The sequence below is a fragment of the Lolium perenne genome, chromosome 2 (assembly GCF_019359855.2).
Source record: "Lolium perenne isolate Kyuss_39 chromosome 2, Kyuss_2.0, whole genome shotgun sequence".
Taxonomy (NCBI): domain Eukaryota; kingdom Viridiplantae; phylum Streptophyta; class Magnoliopsida; order Poales; family Poaceae; genus Lolium; species Lolium perenne.
In genome coordinates, this window is record NC_067245.2 from 123,321,863 (window position 1) to 123,342,241 (window position 20,379).

The following is a 20,379-nucleotide window of genomic DNA, read 5'->3' on the forward strand; positions in this document are numbered from 1 at the left end:
TTATATTTTGCTACTTCATAAAGGACAAGCTGAGTACCACTTTGCTATGTTTTCTCTATGCTCAAAAACAAACAGTTGCTTTCAATGCACTATTATTCATGATCTTTTGTTTGAGTTACTTTTCATGATGTAACATAGTTGCTAAGTTCTATTGTTAGAACTATATCTATCATGCCTATATTTAGAGTACTTTGATCCCATCTCACAATGCTTTTATAATAACTTGATCAAGATTGTGTTGGCTTCATGTCACATCAAAACTTATTTTTGTTATCACTTACCTACTCGAGGACGAGCTGGAGTTAAGCTTGGGGATGCTGATACGTTGCAAACGTATCTATATTCACTACAAGAGATCTGGTATATTGTGACGAGCTCAAGACGTCATGCAATAGCAATAAACGTCACGGAAGACCCCTCTGTGACGTAGTTTGAGCGTCATGAGCATCGTAACGGAATCCCCGTCACAGATTAGTCCCTAGTGACACGGCGCGCGAGAAAACGTCACAAAGTATATAATGACATCATGTGTGATGTCAGCACCTAGGAGACCATCCCACAGCTTGAAAACGTCATGGATTAGCGTCACAGATGTTGATGATGTCATAGGTGATGTCATCTGATTAATTTTTTTGACCTATTTCACATTTGTTTTCAATTTTTCGATTTTTCCCAAAAATATACATTATTTTTTTATTATTTCCGCTAAATAGAATTATTTACCCATTTCTGGTACTATTTTCTGGATTATTTCGCATGTAATATTAGTTACTTTTTATCTGATTTTATTTTCAATTATTGCAGGTAATAATTTCTGAATTCAATATATATTAGATTGTAAATTAATATTAAATTTGAATACATATAAACAGATACACTCAGTTGTGAGAAATCACAATAACCAAATATCATCGTATATAAACACAAGCAAACTAGATTCATATTTGAAAGCATCGTCATATAGTAATATTCTTCTAACTCTCGGACATCGCCCTCCCAGATCTTGATTGGTACCCCATGATACAAAGTGCTTGAGGAGTTGTGCTCCTTTAGAACTTCATCCACAATCTGTCAGGCACCGGCTGTTCATCTTGCAAGTGGTATTGTTTTCCATGGCAGTCTGTAGAAGAAAAACTACAACTTGTATTATTTTCGTAGCGGTCTGTAGAAGAAAATCACCGTTGCTCATGTTAGAGGACAGTGATAGGTTCAACGTTGCCAGATTGCAAATCATTTGATGTTTATCTAGCTGAGTCTTCCAAAGCTGGTTGTGCACTTCACATAAAAATCATGAAAACTCATTAAATGCAACGATAGTATAATTCTTAACGTGATAAGTTCAATCTACTATAACCTAGCTCAATATAGAAGTATCCAGTGCAAATATTTCTTTGTGTAATTGTTCACCGACTCACTTACATCTCTAGATTAAATCAGGTTGTGTTGGAGACTATAAATTACAACAAATTGGAGAGGACTCGGCTGAAGCGTTTCTGATAACAAGGGTGTACTTCTATAGTCAAAGATTGGACTATGGAGACATAATATAGCATCGCATCCATTTATTTATTTATACCTATATAAAAGTTAACCCCTTTTGCTCCAAGGAGAGCGTTTTTGGTCATGTTCACGTAGCTATTTTATCCAATCAAACCGTGCCACGATAGAGATTTTTACTGTAGATGGAGACCGGTAACTGTAGATCATTTATCTCTGGGATTTGTTTCTCCTTTTTTTCCGCGTGAGAAATCCGTGATGACCGGCTCCTTCCCGGTATTCCCACTTTATAGCTTCCGGTAATCGCTCTCTCTCCTCCTTTTGTTCACCTTCAGTTACCGGTCAACCGGTTTATTTCCCACGATGGATTGGTCAAAGCGGTGTTGCCATCTCCAGAACAATCCAGGTCCTCTTCCTTGCCAATCCCCACCGCTGCTCTCTTCCTCCCCAATTCTCATCGCTCAAGTTCCAAAAAAAAAATCCCATCGCTGCCACTCGAGTGCTCCACCCGGTGGGGCGGCGTCCCATCTCCCTCCATGGCTGCCGTGTCTGTACCGACGTATCAAGGTTGAACATCCCCAGGACGAGCTCCTATGTGCCTTGGCCCTGCTGTGTCTAGACAGCTGCAGCTCCCCACGACCTCGCCGGTTCGTCCGATCTATGCCTGCTCGGCATGTAGCAACACAACCTTCTTCCCCCACTCCTCGGGCGCCATCGCCGTCGACGCATACTGTACCAAGAGTCACACAGGGTGCGCTGGGTTCATCCCGCTCCTTCGAGCTGGGGAACACCCACAGGTTGAGGTGGCATGGCTCCGCCATCACCATCGTCAGCCAGGTACACTTCATCGGCCGTCGGTGCACTATCATCGGTTCAGAGGAGGATAGGCGGAGCCTGGCAGGATCAAGATGCTTTCTGCGGTGGTGTATCATCTGTGCCATCCTCTTCTGGATTGTTTTCTTCATTTGTTCCTTACTTTTCTCTACGGGTTTATCAGTTTGTTGCTTTCTGCTCCCTAAAGAAGATTTTACTTTGTGATGTAGGCCATTGGTGTTTCTCAGCGGCACCTAGCTATTGTTAGTCCAGCGCCATAGCGCTCTGCCATCAAGCTGGGTATCCGATGAGTGCAGGTCATCTTTACAGGCCATCAGTGCTGAAGACACACCCTACTATCCAATATTTGATTACCCCTACATGGAAGCAGATGTGAAGCTAACCCAATTTAATAACTGTTTTTTCAATAGGAATCCAGATCGTGGAAAAATTATATCCTTTTCTTCCCAAGATCACTGCAATTCAGCTCCGTACATGATAGCCTGTATTTTGTGTGCTAATTATGTTGTTCCATTATAGATGCCTAATTCTGCTACCTGACAAACACAGTCAAAGTAGCTCTTATTTGATCCACTCTCCTAGCATCAGAGGAAAAGATAATCTTGCAACATTACTATATATCAAATGCCAATATCAGTAACTGTGCAAAAATAAAACAGAAAGCAGTAGACAGGAAGTTCTTTTATAAGGTTAGTATGCTGTATTCACATATATCCACTTCAGAATTTTGTATGTTCAGATCAGAAAATTGCATCTTATCCATGAAATAAAGATTTATCTTTGACAGATATTACAGGGAAACACAATGAAGGAATATGTCCCAACCAAGAGCTTTCACCAACAAAGAGAACAACTGAAGGAAAGAACAACTTATACATTTGGGGATGTTCACTTTTTCTCACATGTTCTCACTTCTCTGCTTTGCTTTGAAGACAAATATTGGTACTAGCATTCTTTTTCCAAGTATTTTTTGGTAATTTTATTGCGCATTACGAGTCATCCTTTTTGTTACTTTGTCGGACATGCCTTATGATATTAATGTGAGCTTCTGTTATGTCCACATAGTTGCAGATGACTTGCCATTTGATCAGTGTGTTGGATACTTTAGTTCATACTAAGGGAGCTTATTGCGTGTTCAGCGACAGCCGACTGTACCTAATCCTATCAAGAAAAAGATGTTGGAAGAAAACTTAGCTCTGTGGCGATAGATACAATAGAGTCCTAGCCGTCGGTTCCCAAATGTGGCAGCAAATCCAAGGTATTTTTTTAAAAAAAAATGCATAGAAGGATTGGTATCTGATGCTCAGTGCATAAATTCCTTCTATTACAATGCAGACTGTGTTATCTTCAAAGCTTTGAGAGAAGAAAATACTCTGTTCAGATTCTCAGATTTTAGTTGTCGTACCGACCTATTCATGTGCTCATGTTTTTTTTATGTTATTTAGAAAAAATGAATCCATCTAAATGCTACTGTGGTAAGTTCCTGAACATTATTCAGTCTCAAAATTTCCATTGATATATCCATTATAGGGGCTAATCATCTGGAATCTTTTGCACAAATAAGACTATGTTTATGCAGCCTATCCAACCTTCTATCCACTACCGCCTGCAGTCAAGATTCTCAGATTTTAGTTGTCTGTACTATACCGACCTATCCATGTGCTCATGTTTTTTTATGCTATTTAGAAAAAATGAATCCATCTAAATGCTACTGTGGTAAGTTCCTGCACATTATTCAGTCTCAAAATTTCCATTGATATATCCATTATAGGGGCTAATCATCTGGAATCTTTTGCAGGAACAAGACCATGTTTATGCAGCCTATCCAACCTTCTATCCACTACCGCCTGCAGTTATTCAGTACTAAAACTACTCACGGAATGCCTCCAATTTGTCAAGGCATGTCTACTTGGAGACACAATGTGATCAGTTCCTACTTGCAAGCACAATGTGATAAGTTTAGACAATGCCTAGAATGTGTTACATGCATTTCTTATTAGTGATGCACATCAAGTCAAGGCATAATTGGAGTCCCAAATTTTGCATCTCACGTTGTTGTTAAAAAATGTGACCAATTAGTCTACTAATTAATACAAAACATCTATAGATTGCCTGGTTTAAGTTCTGTCACTTTACTCAGCATCTGTATAATGGCATCTTTTCTTGCCTCTCCGGTATTTTGTTTATATATTGATCTGGTGGGAATTATTTGCCTTACGGAGAAAAGCACTGAAAAGCGGTACGACCAGAGGCAGTATAATTCCTATCCGATGAACATAATCTGAACCTTTTTTGTACATGAATCTGAACTAATTTTTGCTTGAGGACTTGTGCTTGCTGTCCTGTTTTAAGTGAGATACTCGCTGGTTGTTGGAATTGGATGGTTGCAAAATCGGCATCTAGAATCATTGTACGGTTATAGACCCCCCAGTCTCAGTGGAAAGAACAGGTTGATCAACATCTAAATTGCATTGCCTCCTGATGAAACCAACGGAGCACATGCTAAAGCAAGCTACCAGTGGAACAGACTTTTGGGTTTGAAGTACTGCAGCATGTTTCAGAGTTTAGCTATGAAATAGTACAGAAGGTGTGTGTGCCAGATAGGAATGATATTTCTGGATTTTCCTAAAAGATTATGTGGTTTGGCAGCCACTTGATCATACATTTTGTAGGACGGAAACAGGAAATTCCTTCATCACCTGTACATTAACTAAATATATGGAATTGGTTGGTACAAGTAAACATCAACATAGAACAGTCAAATTCTTGACACAACAGCAAAAAAGTTTATCTTCTCTTCTTTCAATAATTCATTTCACCTACAGAGAGGAATGGAACACGAAAACGCTTTACAGTATACCAGCAAGAAGTAGCGTACCAGGCCCTCCATCCATTCCTTGGAGATCCGATTCGAACGAGCGCTGCAACAACAGAGCGCCTCCCCAAGACACCCGCCACCACCGGCACCGCGATGTCAGCGGAGCGCTTCGGATCCCCACCCTCCCCACCGGCTCTGCTTCTTTCTCCCCCGCCGTCGTCGATGGTAGTGAACAAGCCACCTCCAAGCGTGGCCGCCAGCTACAGCCTACGCACGCCGGCGCCATAGTCCCAGGCACCAGCTCTACGCCGGATCGACATCTTGTGGGGAAAAGAATAGGAAGTAGGCGCCAGCGATTCTCCTTCCGCCATGCTTGATCTCGAGCTCCAGCAGATCTATTGCTCTTATTTTTCTCTCTATAAGCTACTGGTCAGTTTACCACTTTACTAGAAGGAACGAGCCTCCTCTCTATTCGTTTTGTTATTTCAGTTACTGTAGCTTCAAGCAGGAAAAAAAGACACAGCCGAGCACTGCATGAAAACATAATAATTAAGAAAAAAAAACTATTGGATATGCCAGGTTCAACTAAAAATTGTATCCGTCAACTATCTAGACTGAAAAGCGTGTAGATCAATTCAGACAGCACTTAATACTACATCCAGATGCATTTCATTTGAAGTTCAGTACGGATCAGAAAAGATAATTACACGTACAAACTCCGTGAGGATCTAGCCTACTGCAAACAGTACAACAGCTCTTACTTTTTTTTTTTGCAAAAAGATCTGGGATTAAAAGAAAACATTAAACAGTACAAAACACCTTAAAAAAATTACAACAAAATCCTTAAATGCTCTTCGTTTTCGTCGACGGTGCGCCGCCGATGAAGCGGCGATCCGAAGATCCCTTCAAACAGAAGAGGTCCTCGAAGACCACATCACTCCAACAAGCTTCTCGACGTCACAGCAAAGGTTATCTAAGTTACACCTATACTAACACTACTGCATTAGAAACTAATACTTCTCAGCAATCTCTTCAAACTGGCTGGCCCCCTCAAAAAATGCAACCAAACAAGCATCTTCTTAGCTAGCAACATAAGGAGAAGCCACCAAATTACACCCAGGATTGACCCCTTCTAACGTTCGACACCATTTTACCCTCAGGGCTTCAACTTTCAATCTTTCTTCTTCAAAACGTCCTATTTTCTATTTTCTGCACTGACACCACTTGAGATCCTTCGTCTCAAATGTGCAATTCTTCTACTTCTGCTAGAAAATTAGCAACACGGGCGCGGCGTGCCGCCGCGCCTAAACTTACTAGTAATCTACAAAATGGACCTATGAACCCAAACTTTAAACATGTATGGACTAAAAGCAGGTTGCTACCTGCTAGATCGTCAGCATGCACAAGCTTTAAACATGGAGAATACTTGAAGCAAAGAGGTTGCAGTAGATTAAATTGACTGGTCAACAAAAAAATGAACATTTTATGAACCATAAAAGATCTATCTACTACCTCCTTTTACTACCAATGAACATAAAGATTAATATCGTAGGGAATGTAAAAAAAGTAGTAACAAACTAAAATAAAGTTGTGTGCAACTTAATATTCATAGGTATTGTCGGTGGCCTATTTTGATACAAACCTGGTTTCTTTCATCCAACCATTTGTTGACAAGAGCTTCCAAATTTTGTTGAGTCACTTTGGGTGGCTTACGGGATAACTGTTCCTCACATACTGCAGAGTGGAGTGTTCAGTTTTCCTCTTTCAGAATCTTCTCAACATGAGTATATGAATATCATTCTAGCAAGCAGGAAAAGCAGCACAAACAAATGCAAAGTAAAACTCTAATGACTTCAATAAATCTGCCACGTTTTATCATCCATGTGCTGCTGCAGGGCAAATTACAAAGAATTAGGTCCATAGACAAAGAAAAATGAAAGCCTGGAATATGTTTCACTAAGTTCAAAAAATGAACTTCTTGCACACCAAACATAGCTCATATGAGAAAGTACTGGTTAACAAAATTAAAACCGAAAACTCAATATATATTTGCGAGCTAGTGAATATGATAAACATCTCAAACTAAACATGTTTATTTAAATGAAACTTGTTTATGCACCCACAAAACTGCTATAACGGTTCCGCCTAGCATGCATCGCACAACATGAAGAAGGATCTTCAATTTAGACATGGCAAGCAAGCAAAGGATTAAAGTAGAGACCAAAACAAGACACTGAATATATACTTGACTGCTGACTGCTTAACTTTACGAAATCAGCACACCCAAGGTAAATCAAAACTGTTCATTTTTACTCTGAATAGTTTGAGCCTTCAAGAAGCTTACATATGTATTTGGTGTGTGATAACTAATCAGTTAATTACTTTATCAGAACATAAAACTCAGTACTCGTGAGACACACAGGTTGATTACGGGATGGATATTATCATCTCAAATATCAACAACAAGCTACTACGAAAGGGACAAGAAACATCACAGCACACAGTCCGTAAACAAGACAGTAGTAAACAACTTCCAAGACACAAAATAAAAACAAAGTACTGTAGGTAAAAACATGGGTTGTCTCCCATAAGCGTTTTTCTTTAAAGCCATTAAGATGGGCTCAGCAGTTTTAATGATGCACTCGCAAGAAATAGTATTTGAAGCAAAAGAGAGCATCAAGAAGCAAATCCATAACACATTTAAGTCTAACATGCTTCCTATGCAAAGGAATCTTGTAAATAAACAAGTTCATGAAAAGCAAAGTAACAAGCATAGGAAGATAGAATAAGTATAACTTCAAAATTTTAAGCATATAGAGAGGCGTATTAGTACTATGCAAATTTCTACAACCATGTTTTCCTCTCTCATAATAATTTTCAGTAGCTTCATGAACAAACTCAACAATATAGCTATCACATGCAGCATGCTTTTCATGATCCACAAACATATAATTTTTATCAAGTTCAAGAATAGTGGATTTAATGCTTTCAAACTTACTTTTATTAATAATATAACAAGGTAGTTGATCATTCTCAAGAGATATGGGACTCATAGAATAAGTCAAGAACTCTCCAATCCCATTTTCATTAGTAGCACAATTAATATTATCAAGTAACATAGGACCATCATCTAGAGATTTATCATAAACATTTGCCAAGCAAAATTCTTTAGTACCATGCATTTCGACATCAGACACAAACAAAGCATTATCATAAGATTTATCAAAGTAGCATGGATTATCATATATAACAGTAGCATAATTATTCTCACAAGTATTACTCATAGGTACTATTTCAAGAGAATCCACAGGAACATAACATTCAACCTCTTTCGGTAAGCATGGAGGACAATCAAATAGTGTAAGAGATAAAGAGTTACTCTCATTAGAAGGTTGGCATGGGTAGCTAATCCATTCTTCCTCCTTTTGTTCGTCGCTCTCCTCTTCTTTTTCATCCAATGAGCTTTCAGGTTCATCAATTTCCTCCTCTTTTTCATCCAATGAGCTTTCAGGTTCATCAATTTCTTCTTCCACCGGTTCTGCCAAATTGTGAGTGCATTCTTGTGCATTAATGTGTCTCTCTTTATAATCAATGATATAAGGATTATTACCGAAGCATTCTATGCAACAATTAAGGATAGAAGAGACATAATCTTTAAGGTCCTTACAAACAACACAAGTTTCATAATTCTCAACCATGAAGGATTCGATCTCAGAGGCTCCCATAAACACGACAAATTGTTCTACCTCTTCGAACCCATAATGAATATAGCAATTCCGATTATAGTTCTTAATTAAAAATTCCTCACTAAAGCCACATTGAAATTTAAGATGTTTAGTATCTTGTTGAGAGCAACAGTTTATATCATGGCGTTTAAGCAAGATTTTAGCAATTGTATTCACTTTTTCTATCATAGCACTCATTACTTCACCAGCTCTTGATTTCCTATAATTATTATAACATTCTATGAGCTCCAAGTAGGTTGTTGGTTCTCCCATAATGAGTTTTTAATTTTTTGGTTTTTCAAATTTTTATGGATTTTTGGGTATATGAGACAAATAAAACAAGACAAAAATAAACTAAGCAAAAGTAAACTACGCAAACTAATACTAGACGAGAAATAAACTAAGCACAAATAAACTAGGCAAAAGTAAACTAAGCAAAACAAAATAAAATAAAACAGAGAGAGAGGTAGAGTGTACTCCCGGGTGAACTTATGAGTAGAGCTATGCCTCCCGACAGCGCCGAGAAACAGTCTTGATAACCCACAAGTATAGGGGATCGCGATAGTCTTCGAGGGTAGTATAACCCAAATTTATTGATTCGACACAAGGGGAGGTAAAGAATACTTATAAGCCTTAACAATGAGTTGTCAATTCAATTTGCACTGGAAAAGCACTAGTAACGGGGGTGATGTGAAAGTAGCGATAATATGAGAGCGATAGTAATAGTAACACAGCGGCGATAATAGTAACACGGAGGTAATATGATGACATGTAGAACAAGTATTTGATGATGAAATATGGGAGGGGTTCCAGCGATCTACACTAGTGGTAACTCTCCAATAAGTGACAAGTGTTGGGTGAACAAATTACGAGTTGGGCAATTGATAGGAATCAAAGCATTAAGATAGAACATCGGGCTTATTAATTATGTAGGCATGTTTTCCGTATATAGTCGTACGTGCTCGCAATGAGAAACTTGCACAACATCTTTTGTCCTACTAGCAGGTTGGCGGCCAGGGCCTCAAGGAAACTACTGGATATTAAGGTACTCCTTTTAATAGAGTGCGGAGCAAAGCATTAACACACCGTGAAAACATGTGATCCTCACATCACTACCATCCTCGGTTGTCCCGATTTACTGTCACTTCGGGGCCTTTGGTTAGGACGGTGACATGTGCATACAACTTGTAGATACAATCTAAGCAATAAGTATAGAGCTCAAATCTAAGATCATGCCACTCGGGCCCTAGTGACAAGCATTAAGCATAACAAGATTGCAGCAACAATAACTTCACAAACTTTATAGATCGACTAATCATAATGTATCATCCATCGGATACCAACAATCACAACAACGATTACATCAGATGAATCTCAATCATGTAAGGCGACTCATGAGACCATTGTATTGAGGTACATGGGGAGAGTATCACGACATAGCTCTTGCTAGAACCCGTAGTCCATGGGGGAACTACTCACGGAGCATGGCGGAGCGGTGGCGTTGATGGAGATGGCTTAGGGGCACTTCCCGTTCGGCGAAGGTGCCGAACGAGTTGTCCCCGAATTGGAGTTTCGCGATGGCGGCGGCGCCCTGGAGTCTTTACGGAGTTTCGTCAATTGGTACGGTGTTTTTAGGTCGAAAGGGATTTTATAGGCGAAGAGGCGGCGCAGGGGGCACACAGGGCTCCACACCATAGGGTGGCGCGGGCCGAGCCGGGCCGCGCCGCCCTATGGTCAGTGGCCCTCGGCCCCTCTCAGGCTCTTCTTCGGTGTTGGAGCCTTAGGGAAAAATAGGAGGTTTGGCGTTGATTTCGTCCAATTCGAGAATATTGCCCGAACGACCTTTACGGAACCAAAAAGCAGAAAACGAGGCTGCATGGCATCTCGTTAATAGGTTAGTTCCGGAAAATGCATGAAATCATCATAAAGTGCAAGCAAAACATGTAAGTATTGTCATAAAACAAGCATGGAACGACAGAAATTATGGATACGTCGGGGACGTATCATGGAGACAGCGCGAATCTTGATATCTTGCTTCAGAGTCCCGTCGGTTTTCTTTTAGTTCGGTTTTTTCAGTTAGCTCTGGTTTTTTCCGGTTTTTTTCTACTGTTTTGAATTTCGGGGTTCGTGTTACCTTGTCCATAGCGACGTTGTCTCTCCTCTGTCTTTTTCATTTGTTGGGGAGAAGAGGATAGGGGCGGAGCGGAGCGGAGCGGACGGAGCCATTCGGCCAGCGGCCAGCTGCGGCGACGGCGGGAGGGCTGCCGGAAGGAGCGGGCGGCGGTGGGGCGGGAGGTGCAGGAGATCCGCTCCATGCACAGTCGTCGACACGGACGACGTGGGTTGCTCCATGGCGATGCTTCCATGGAGCGACCGGTGATTCGGCAGGTCGTAAGAGGGGTCGTCGGCGACGAGATGGGTTCGTCGTTTATCCCCTCCCCTCTGTAGTTTTTCCTCATCTAGTGTCGCTTGGTTGCTCGATTTTGGATCTGGTGTGGTAACTCTGTTCCAGGATTTTGGTGGCCGATATCATGGGTCCTTGTTATTGTGTCTACCGTATTGTATAGCTAGGTAGTTCGTTTACAACACACAGCATGTGTTTCCTTGTACACCCTTTGATTTTGTGTGTTCCTCGTCTGGATCTGGTGGTGGAAGCAATTTTTCTTGATAGCATGGGTGGTTTGTGCGGTGTTTTTGTATCTGGTTCCTCATGCTTTAACTATGTAGAGAAGAGTAGCTAGCTGATATGGAGTATTATCTTTTAAATTTGTGTTGCATGGATATATACAAGCATTTTTGTATCTGGTTCCTCCTTGAGTGTATGTAGTTACGGTTTTGCTCATCATTCTGACTCCTTGAGTGTATCTGTTTTGTTTTCATATTTGTTTTAGTATTATATACAACCCATTGTTTTAGGGTTTTTAGTAACATACTTGTGCTTGGAGCAACAGGTGTATATCTACATTTTTGTCAGTTCATTTTGTATGATCCCTACATATTCTGTCTGATACCAATACTTTTTGATTGGTTAGTCAGATTAATTAGGATTATGGCAGTGTGTATAACATTTTTCCTTTTTTATCATTGCATGATAAGGTCCGCTTTTGATTTTATTAATATATGAAATGGTCCCATTTCTGATGATGGTGCTATCGTTGTTTTTATTTTAATGTTCAAGTTGCATGTTTTTGTATTTAAGTTTTGAACTGGGAACGCACATACCTGCATACATGCGCTATATGAAAAACTTATTAGTCGTTGTTTTTATTTTAATGTTCACCGAGTGCCCAAGTTCTAAATTTCGTGTCCCATTTTCTGATGTGTGCTATCATCTGAATATATGTTTTAATATATATTTTCTCAATTTATCTTTATCATTTATTCATGTAGGCATCGAGCTTATGTTCATTGGCGTGATGGATCTGATTGTGGGTCTTCAGATTTTGATTGCCACAATGAATTCAGTTCATCAAGTGATGATACAGAAGTTGTTACTCTTTGCTTTATTTTTCAATTATTCTCCTTTTCTGACACTGCTTTTTTATTCTATTGGTTTTTTTGAATTCTATCTTATATTCAAGGTTGTATTCCCTTTGTATTCTATAGGTTTTTGTCCACCCAAGGAGGAAGAGAATTTTAGATGATGCACCTTTTGAGTTTTTCAGCAAGGAGGTACTGGGGTTTGAGTTATATGCATCTTAGTTGTTGTTTATTTTCCTCTTTTTGCATTGCAGAAAATCCTTTCTATCTTCTCTTTTCTTTGTTATGTTCTTTGAATTTATACCTATATAAAAGTTAACCCCTTTTGCTCCAAGGAGAGCGTTTTTGGTCATGTTCACGTAGCTATTTTATCCAATCAAACCGTGCCACGATAGAGATTTTTACTGTAGATGGAGACCGTGCTTGTAGATCATTTATCTCGGGATTTGTTTCTCCTTTTTTTCCGCGTGAGAAATCCGTGATGACCGGCTCCTTCCCGGTATTCCCACTTTATAGCTTCCGTGTCGCTCTCTCTCCTCCTTTTGTTCACCTTCGATTCTGGGTCAATCGGTTTATTTCCCACGATGGATTGGTCAAGCGGTGTTGCCATCTCCGAGAACAATCCAGGTCCTCTTCCTTGCCAATCCCCGCTGCTCTCTTCCTCCCCAATTCTCATCGCTCAAGTTCCAAAAAATCCCATCGTCGCCACTCGAGTGCTCCACCGGTGGGGCGGCGTCCCATCTCCCTCCATGGCTGCCGTGTCTGCATGCAGCGTATCAAGGTTGAACATCCCCAGACGAGCTCCTATGTGCCTTGGCCTGCTTTGTGTCTAGGCAGTGCAGCTCCCCACGACCTCGCCGGTTCGTCCGATCTATGCTGCTCGGCACGTAGCAACACAACCTTCTTCCCCCACTCCTCGGGCGCCATCGCCGTCGACGCATCTTGTACCAAGAGTCACACACGGTGCACTGGTTCATCCTGCTCCTTCGAGCCGAGGAACACCCACAGGTTGAGGTGGCATGGCTCCGCCATCACCATCGTCAGCCAGGTACACTTCATCGGCCGTCGGTGCACTATCATCGGTTCGAGAGGAGGATAGGCGGAGCTGGCGGGATCAAGATGCTTTCTGCGGTGGTGTATCATCTGTGCCATCCTCTTCTGGATTGTTTTCTTCATTTGTTCCTTACTTTTCTCTACGGGTTTATCAGTTTGTTGCTTTCTGCTCCCTAAAGAAGATTTTACTTTGTGATGTAGGCCATTGGTGTTTCTCAGCGGCACCTAGCTATTGTTAGTCCAGCGCCATAGCGCTCTGCCATCAAGCTGGGTATCCGATGAGTGCAGGTCATCTTTACAGGCCATCGGTGCTGAAGACACACCCTACTATCCAATATTTGATTACCCCTACATGGAAGCAGATGTGAAGCTAACCCAATTTAATAACTGTTTTTTCAATAGGAATCCAGATCGTGGAAAAATTATATCCTTTTCTTCCCAAGATCACTGCAATTCAGCTCCGTACATGATAGCCTGTATTTTGTGTGCTAATTATGTTGTTCCATTATAGATGCCTAATTCTGCTACCTGACAAACACAGTCAAAGTAGCTCTTATTTGATCCACTCTCCTAGCATCAGAGGAAAAGATAATCTTGCAACATTACTATATATCAAATGCCAATATCAGTAACTGTGCAAAAATAAAACAGAAAGCAGTAGACAGGAAGTTCTTTTATAAGGTTAGTATGCTGTATTCACATATATCCACTTCAGAATTTTGTATGTTCAGATCAGAAAATTGCATCTTATCCATGAAATAAAGATTTATCTTTGACAGATATTACAGGGAAACACAATGAAGGAATATGTCCCAACCAAGAGCTTTCACCAACAAAGAGAACAACTGAAGGAAAGAACAACTTATACATTTGGGGATGTTCACTTTTTCTCACATGTTCTCACTTCTCTGCTTTGCTTTGAAGACAAATATTGGTACTAGCATTCTTTTTCCAAGTATTTTTTGGTAATTTTATTGCGCATTACGAGTCATCCTTTTTGTTACTTTGTCGGACATGCCTTATGATATTAATGTGAGCTTCTGTTATGTCCACATAGTTGCAGATGACTTGCCATTTGATCAGTGTGTTGGATACTTTAGTTCATACTAAGGGAGCTTATTGCGTGTTCAGCGACAGCCGACTGTACCTAATCCTATCAAGAAAAAGATGTTGGAAGAAAACTTAGCTCTGTGGCGATAGATACAATAGAGTCCTAGCCGTCGGTTCCCAAATGTGGCAGCAAATCCAAGGTATTTTTTTTTAAAAAAATGCATAGAAGGATTGGTATCTGATGCTCAGTGCATAAATTCCTTCTATTACAATGCAGACTGTGTTATCTTCAAAGCTTTGAGAGAAGAAAATACTCTGTTCAGATTCTCAGATTTTAGTTGTCGTACCGACCTATTCATGTGCTCATGTTTTTTTTATGTTATTTAGAAAAAATGAATCCATCTAAATGCTACTGTGGTAAGTTCCTGAACATTATTCAGTCTCAAAATTTCCATTGATATATCCATTATAAGGGCTAATCATCTGGAATCTTTTGCACAAATAAGACTATGTTTATGCAGCCTATCCAACCTTCTATCCACTACCGCCTGCAGTCAAGATTCTCAGATTTTAGTTGTCTGTACTATACCGACCTATCCATGTGCTCATGTTTTTTTATGCTATTTAGAAAAAATGAATCCATCTAAATGCTACTGTGGTAAGTTCCTGCACATTATTCAGTCTCAAAATTTCCATTGATATATCCATTATAGGGGCTAATCATCTGGAATCTTTTGCAGGAACAAGACCATGTTTATGCAGCCTATCCAACCTTCTATCCACTACCGCCTGCAGTTATTCAGTACTAAAACTACTCACGGAATGCCTCCAATTTGTCACGGCATGTCTACTTGGAGACACAATGTGATCAGTTCCTACTTGCAAGCACAATGTGATAAGTTTAGACAATGCCTAGAATGTGTTACATGCATTTCTTATTAGTGATGCACATCAAGTCAAGGCATAATTGGAGTCCCAAATTTTGCATCTCACGTTGTTGTTAAAAAATGTGACCAATTAGTCTACTAATTAATACAAAACATCTATAGATTGCCTGGTTTAAGTTCTGTCACTTTACTCAGCATCTGTATAATGGCATCTTTTCTTGCCTCTCCGGTATTTTGTTTATATATTGATCTGGTGGGAATTATTTGCCTTACGGAGAAAAGCACTGAAAAGCGGTACGACCAGAGGCAGTATAATTCCTATCCGATGAACATAATCTGAACCTTTTTTGTACATGAATCTGAACTAATTTTTGCTTGAGGACTTGTGCTTGCTGTCCTGTTTTAAGTGAGATACTCGCTGGTTGTTGGAATTGGATGGTTGCAAAATCGGCATCTAGAATCATTGTACGGTTATAGACCCCCAGTCTCAGTGGAAAGAACAGGTTGATCAACATCTAAATTGCATTGCCTCCTGATGAAACCAACGGAGCACATGCTAAAGCAAGCTACCAGTGGAACAGACTTTTGGGTTTGAAGTACTGCAGCATGTTTCAGAGTTTAGCTATGAAATAGTACAGAAGGTGTGTGTGCCAGATAGGAATGATATTTCTGGATTTTCCTAAAAGATTATGTGGTTTGGCAGCCACTTGATCATACATTTTGTAGGACGGAAACAGGAAATTCCTTCATCACCAGTACATTAACTAAATATATGGAATTGGTTGGTACAAGTAAACATCAACATAGAACAGTCAAATTCTTGACACAACAGCAAAAAAGTTTATCTTCTCTTCTTTCAATAATTCATTTCACCTACAGAGAGGAATGGAACACGAAAAAGCTTTACAGTATACCAGCAAGAAGTAGCGTACCAGGCCCTCCATCCATTCCTTGGAGATCCGATTCGAACGAGCGCTGCAACAACAGAGCGCCTCCCCAAGACACCCGCCACCACCGGCACCGCGATGTCAGCGGAGCGCTTCGGATCCCCACCCTCCCCACCGGCTCTGCTTCTTTCTCCCCCGCCGTCGTCGATGGTAGTGAACAAGCCACCTCCAAGCGTGGCCGCCAGCTACAGCCTACGCACGCCGGCGCCATAGTCCCAGGCACCAGCTCTACGCCGGATCGACATCTTGTGGGGAAAAGAATAGGAAGTAGGCGCCAGCGATTCTCCTTCCGCCATGCTTGATCTCGAGCTCCAGCAGATCTATTGCTCTTATTTTTCTCTCTATAAGCTACTGGTCAGTTTACCACTTTACTAGAAGGAACGAGCCTCCTCTCTATTCGTTTTGTTATTTCAGTTACTGTAGCTTCAAGCAGGAAAAAAAGACACAGCCGAGCACTGCATGAAAACATAATAATTAAGAAAAAAAAACTATTGGATATGCCAGGTTCAACTAAAAATTGTATCCGTCAACTATCTAGACTGAAAAGCGTGTAGATCAATTCAGACAGCACTTAATACTACATCCATATGCATTTCATTTGAAGTTCAGTACGGATCAGAAAAGATAATTACACGTACAAACTCCGTGAGGATCTAGCCTACTGCAAACAGTACAACAGCTCTTACTTTTTTTTTTTGCAAAAAGATCTGGGATTAAAAGAAAACATTAAACAGTACAAAACACCTTAAAAAAATTACAACAAAATCCTTAAATGCTCTTCGTTTTCGTCGACGGTGCGCCGCCGATGAAGCTCCATGGCGATCCGAAGATCCCTTCAAACAGAAGAGGTCCTCGAAGACCACATCACTCCAACAAGCTTCTCGACGTCACAGCAAAGGTTATCTAAGTTACACCTATACTAACACTACTGCATTAGAAACTAATACTTCTCAGCAATCTCTTCAAACTGGCTGGCCCCCTCAAAAAATGCAACCAAACAAGCATCTTCTTAGCTAGCAACATAAGGAGAAGCCACCAAATTACACCCAGGATTGACCCCTTCTAACGTTCGACACCATTTTACCCTCAGGGCTTCAACTTTCAATCTTTCTTCTTCAAAACGTCCTATTTTCTATTTTCTGCACTGACACCACTTGAGATCCTTCGTCTCAAATGTGCAATTCTTCTACTTCTGCTAGAAAATTAGCAACACGGGCGCGGCGTGCCGCCGCGCCTAAACTTACTAGTAATCTACAAAATGGACCTATGAACCCAAACTTTAAACATGTATGGACTAAAAGCAGGTTGCTACCTGCTAGGTCGTCAGCATGCACAAGCTTTAAACATGGAGAATACTTGAAGCAAAGAGGTTGCAGTAGATTAAATTGACTGGTCAACAAAAAAATGAACATTTTATGAACCATAAAAGATCTATCTACTACCTCCTTTTACTACCAATGAACATAAAGATTAATATCGTAGGGAATGTAAAAAAAGTAGTAACAAACTAAAATAAAGTTGTGTGCAACTTAATATTCATAGGTATTGTCGGTGGCCTATTTTGATACAAACCTGGTTTCTTTCATCCAACCATTTGTTGACAAGAGCTTCCAAATTTTGTTGAGTCACTTTGGGTGGCTTACGGGATAACTGTTCCTCACATACTGCAGAGTGGAGTGTTCAGTTTTCCTCTTTCAGAATCTTCTCAACATGAGTATATGAATATCATTCTAGCAAGCAGGAAAAGCAGCACAAACAAATGCAAAGTAAAACTCTAATGACTTCAATAAATCTGCCACGTTTTATCATCCATGTGCTGCTGCAGGGCAAATTACAAAGAATTAGGTCCATAGACAAAGAAAAATGAAAGCCTGGAATATGTTTCACTAAGTTCAAAAAATGAACATCTTGCACACCAAACATAGCTCATATGAGAAAGTACTGGTTAACAAAATTAAAACCGAAAACTCAATATATATTTGCGAGCTAGTGATTATGATAAACATCTCAAACTAAACATGTTTATTTAAATGAAACTTGTTTATGCACCCACAAAACTGCTATAACGGTTCCGCCTAGCATGCATCGCACAACATGAAGAAGGATCTTCAATTTAGACATGGCAAGCAAGCAAAGGATTAAAGTAGAGACCAAAACAAGACACTGAATATATACTTGACTGCTGACTGCTTAACTTTACGAAATCAGCACACCCAAGGTAAATCAAAACTGTTCATTTTTACTCTGAATAGTTTGAGCCTTCAAGACTGGAGTGACATCTCTATTTCTTGACCGGTGAATGAATAAGTCAATAAGAAAGCTTACATATGTATTTGGTGTGTGATAACTAATCAGTTAATTACTTTATCAGAACATAAAACTCAGTACTCGTGAGACACACAGGTTGATTACGGGATGGATATTATCATCTCAAATATCAACAACAAGCTACTACGAAAGGGACAAGAAACATCACAGCACACAGTCCGTAAACAAGATGGTGGCACGGAATAACAAATACACGAAGTACCTGCAGTTCCCACGAATACGAAAGTTTCTAGATGAGGTTACCTTGATGAGTGTGGCAGCATTCGCGCGGGTGCGGGCGGTGGCGTTCTCACGGGTGCAGGTGGTCGTGTGCGAGCTGGTATGGGCGGCGGCATTCTCACGAGTGCAGGCGGCTGTGTTCGCCTGGGTGTGGACGGAGAACACTCGGGGCATCGAGGAGGACGTCATGGATGAGGCAAGCGCCTCCGATCCCGCGGTGAGAAGGCAGCGGCGTTCGATTTGCCTGGGGCGTGGCGGATTCTCAAGTGAGGTCGGCGGCTATGATCCTGTAGATGAGGAGGGCGGGGCTGTTTCTGGGGAGGGTGGATCGGATGCCTCCGATCTGGGCCGTGGCGAGAATTGGGGAGAAGAGTGGCTCCACGCCGGATTAGTAGTGGATGGATGGAAATTTTGCAACTGACCTACAACGTGAGGACGCCGCATTTTTAGTGGAGGGAAAATAGGCGAGAATTGGGGAGAAGAGTGGCTCCACGCCGGATTAGTAGTGGATGGATGGAAATTTTGCAACTGACCTACAACGTGAGGACGCCGCATTTTTAGTGGAGGGAAAATACTAGTATAATTTTCACCGTTCCTAATTTTCAGCTAGCTGAAAACAGAATTCGCTTCAAGTCATATCTGTAACCGTTCATTTGTGGAGACAGCGCGAATCTTGATATCTTGCTTCAGAGTCCCGCCGGTTTTCTTTTAGTTCGGTTTTTTCAGTTAGCTCTGGTTTTTTCCGGTTTTTTCTACTGTTTTGAATTTCGGGGTTCGTGTTATCTTGTCCATAGCGACGTTGTCTCTCCTCTGTCTTTTTCATTTGTTGGGGAGAAGAGGATAGGGGCGGAGCGGAGCGGAGCGGAGCGGAGCCATTCAGCGGCGGCGAGCGGCTGCGGCGGCGAGCGGGAGGGCTGCCGGAAGGAGCGGGCGGCGGTGGGGCGGGAGGGGGTACCGGAGATCTGCTCCATGCCTGGTCGTCGACACGGACGACGTGGGTTGCTCCATGGCGATGCTTCCATGGAGCGACCAGTGATTCGACGAGGTCGTAAGAGGGGTCGTCGGCAGCAGGATGGGTTCGTCGTTTATCCCCTCCCCTCTGTAGTTTTTCCTCATCTAGTGTCGCTTGGTTGCTCGATTTTGGATCTGGTGTGGTAACTCTGTTCCAGGATTTTGGTGGCCGATATCATGGGTCCTTGTGATTGTGTCTACCGTATTGTATAGCTAGGTAGTTCGTTTACAACACACAGCATGTGTTTCCTTGTACACCCTTTGATTTTGTGTGTTCCTCGTCTGGATCTGGTGGTGGAAGCAATTTTTTTTTTGCTGATAGCATGGGTGGTTTGTGCAGGTGTTTTTGTATCTGGTTCCTCATGCTTTAACTATGTAGAGAAGAGTAGCTAGCTGATATGGAGTATTATCTTTTCTGACTGTGTTGCATGGATATATACAAGCATTTTTGTATCTGGTTCCTCCTTGAGTGTATGTAGTTCTGGTTTTGCTCATCTGACTGCAGCTCCTTGAGTGTATCTGTTTTGTTT

The 20,379-nt window shown here is 41.1% G+C and overlaps 4 long non-coding RNA genes across 16 annotated transcripts; 2 read left to right on the forward strand and 2 right to left on the reverse strand.

Moving 5' to 3' along the window:
• The first annotated feature begins 1,565 nt into the window (after positions 1-1,565).
• Positions 1,566-4,525, forward strand: LOC127333513 (uncharacterized). Of its 9 annotated transcripts, none has more exons than XR_011751916.1 (3): positions 1,566-3,020; positions 3,119-4,047; positions 4,130-4,525. It is a non-coding gene; the product is annotated as an uncharacterized lncRNA (long non-coding RNA). The 9 variants fall into 9 exon arrangements; XR_007871250.2 differs by having other exon boundaries at positions 3,119-3,589; positions 3,667-4,525; XR_011751920.1 differs by having other exon boundaries at positions 3,119-3,273; positions 3,397-4,525.
• Positions 4,526-5,018: 493 nt separating this feature from the next.
• Positions 5,019-7,480, reverse strand: LOC139836054 (uncharacterized). Its single transcript, XR_011751922.1, has 2 exons — positions 6,792-7,480; positions 5,019-5,679 (listed from the first exon to the last, which is right to left on the reverse strand). It is a non-coding gene; the product is annotated as an uncharacterized lncRNA (long non-coding RNA).
• A 6,002-nt stretch (positions 7,481-13,482) lies between these two features.
• On the forward strand, positions 13,483-15,593 carry LOC139836055 (uncharacterized). 4 transcript variants are annotated; one of them, XR_011751924.1, is made up of 3 exons: positions 13,483-13,695; positions 13,810-14,088; positions 14,187-14,874. It is a non-coding gene; the product is annotated as an uncharacterized lncRNA (long non-coding RNA). The 4 variants fall into 4 exon arrangements; XR_011751925.1 differs by lacking the exon at positions 13,483-13,695 and adding an exon at positions 15,198-15,593 and having other exon boundaries at positions 13,724-14,088; positions 14,187-14,657; XR_011751926.1 differs by lacking the exon at positions 13,483-13,695 and having other exon boundaries at positions 13,724-14,088; positions 14,187-14,657; positions 14,735-14,874.
• Positions 15,594-17,004: 1,411 nt separating this feature from the next.
• LOC127333512 (uncharacterized) lies at positions 17,005-19,395 on the reverse strand. Of its 2 annotated transcripts, none has more exons than XR_011751927.1 (2): positions 18,863-19,395; positions 17,005-18,107 (listed from the first exon to the last, which is right to left on the reverse strand). It is a non-coding gene; the product is annotated as an uncharacterized lncRNA (long non-coding RNA). The 2 variants fall into 2 exon arrangements; XR_007871249.2 differs by having other exon boundaries at positions 17,005-18,110.
• Positions 19,396-20,379: the final 984 nt, after the last annotated feature.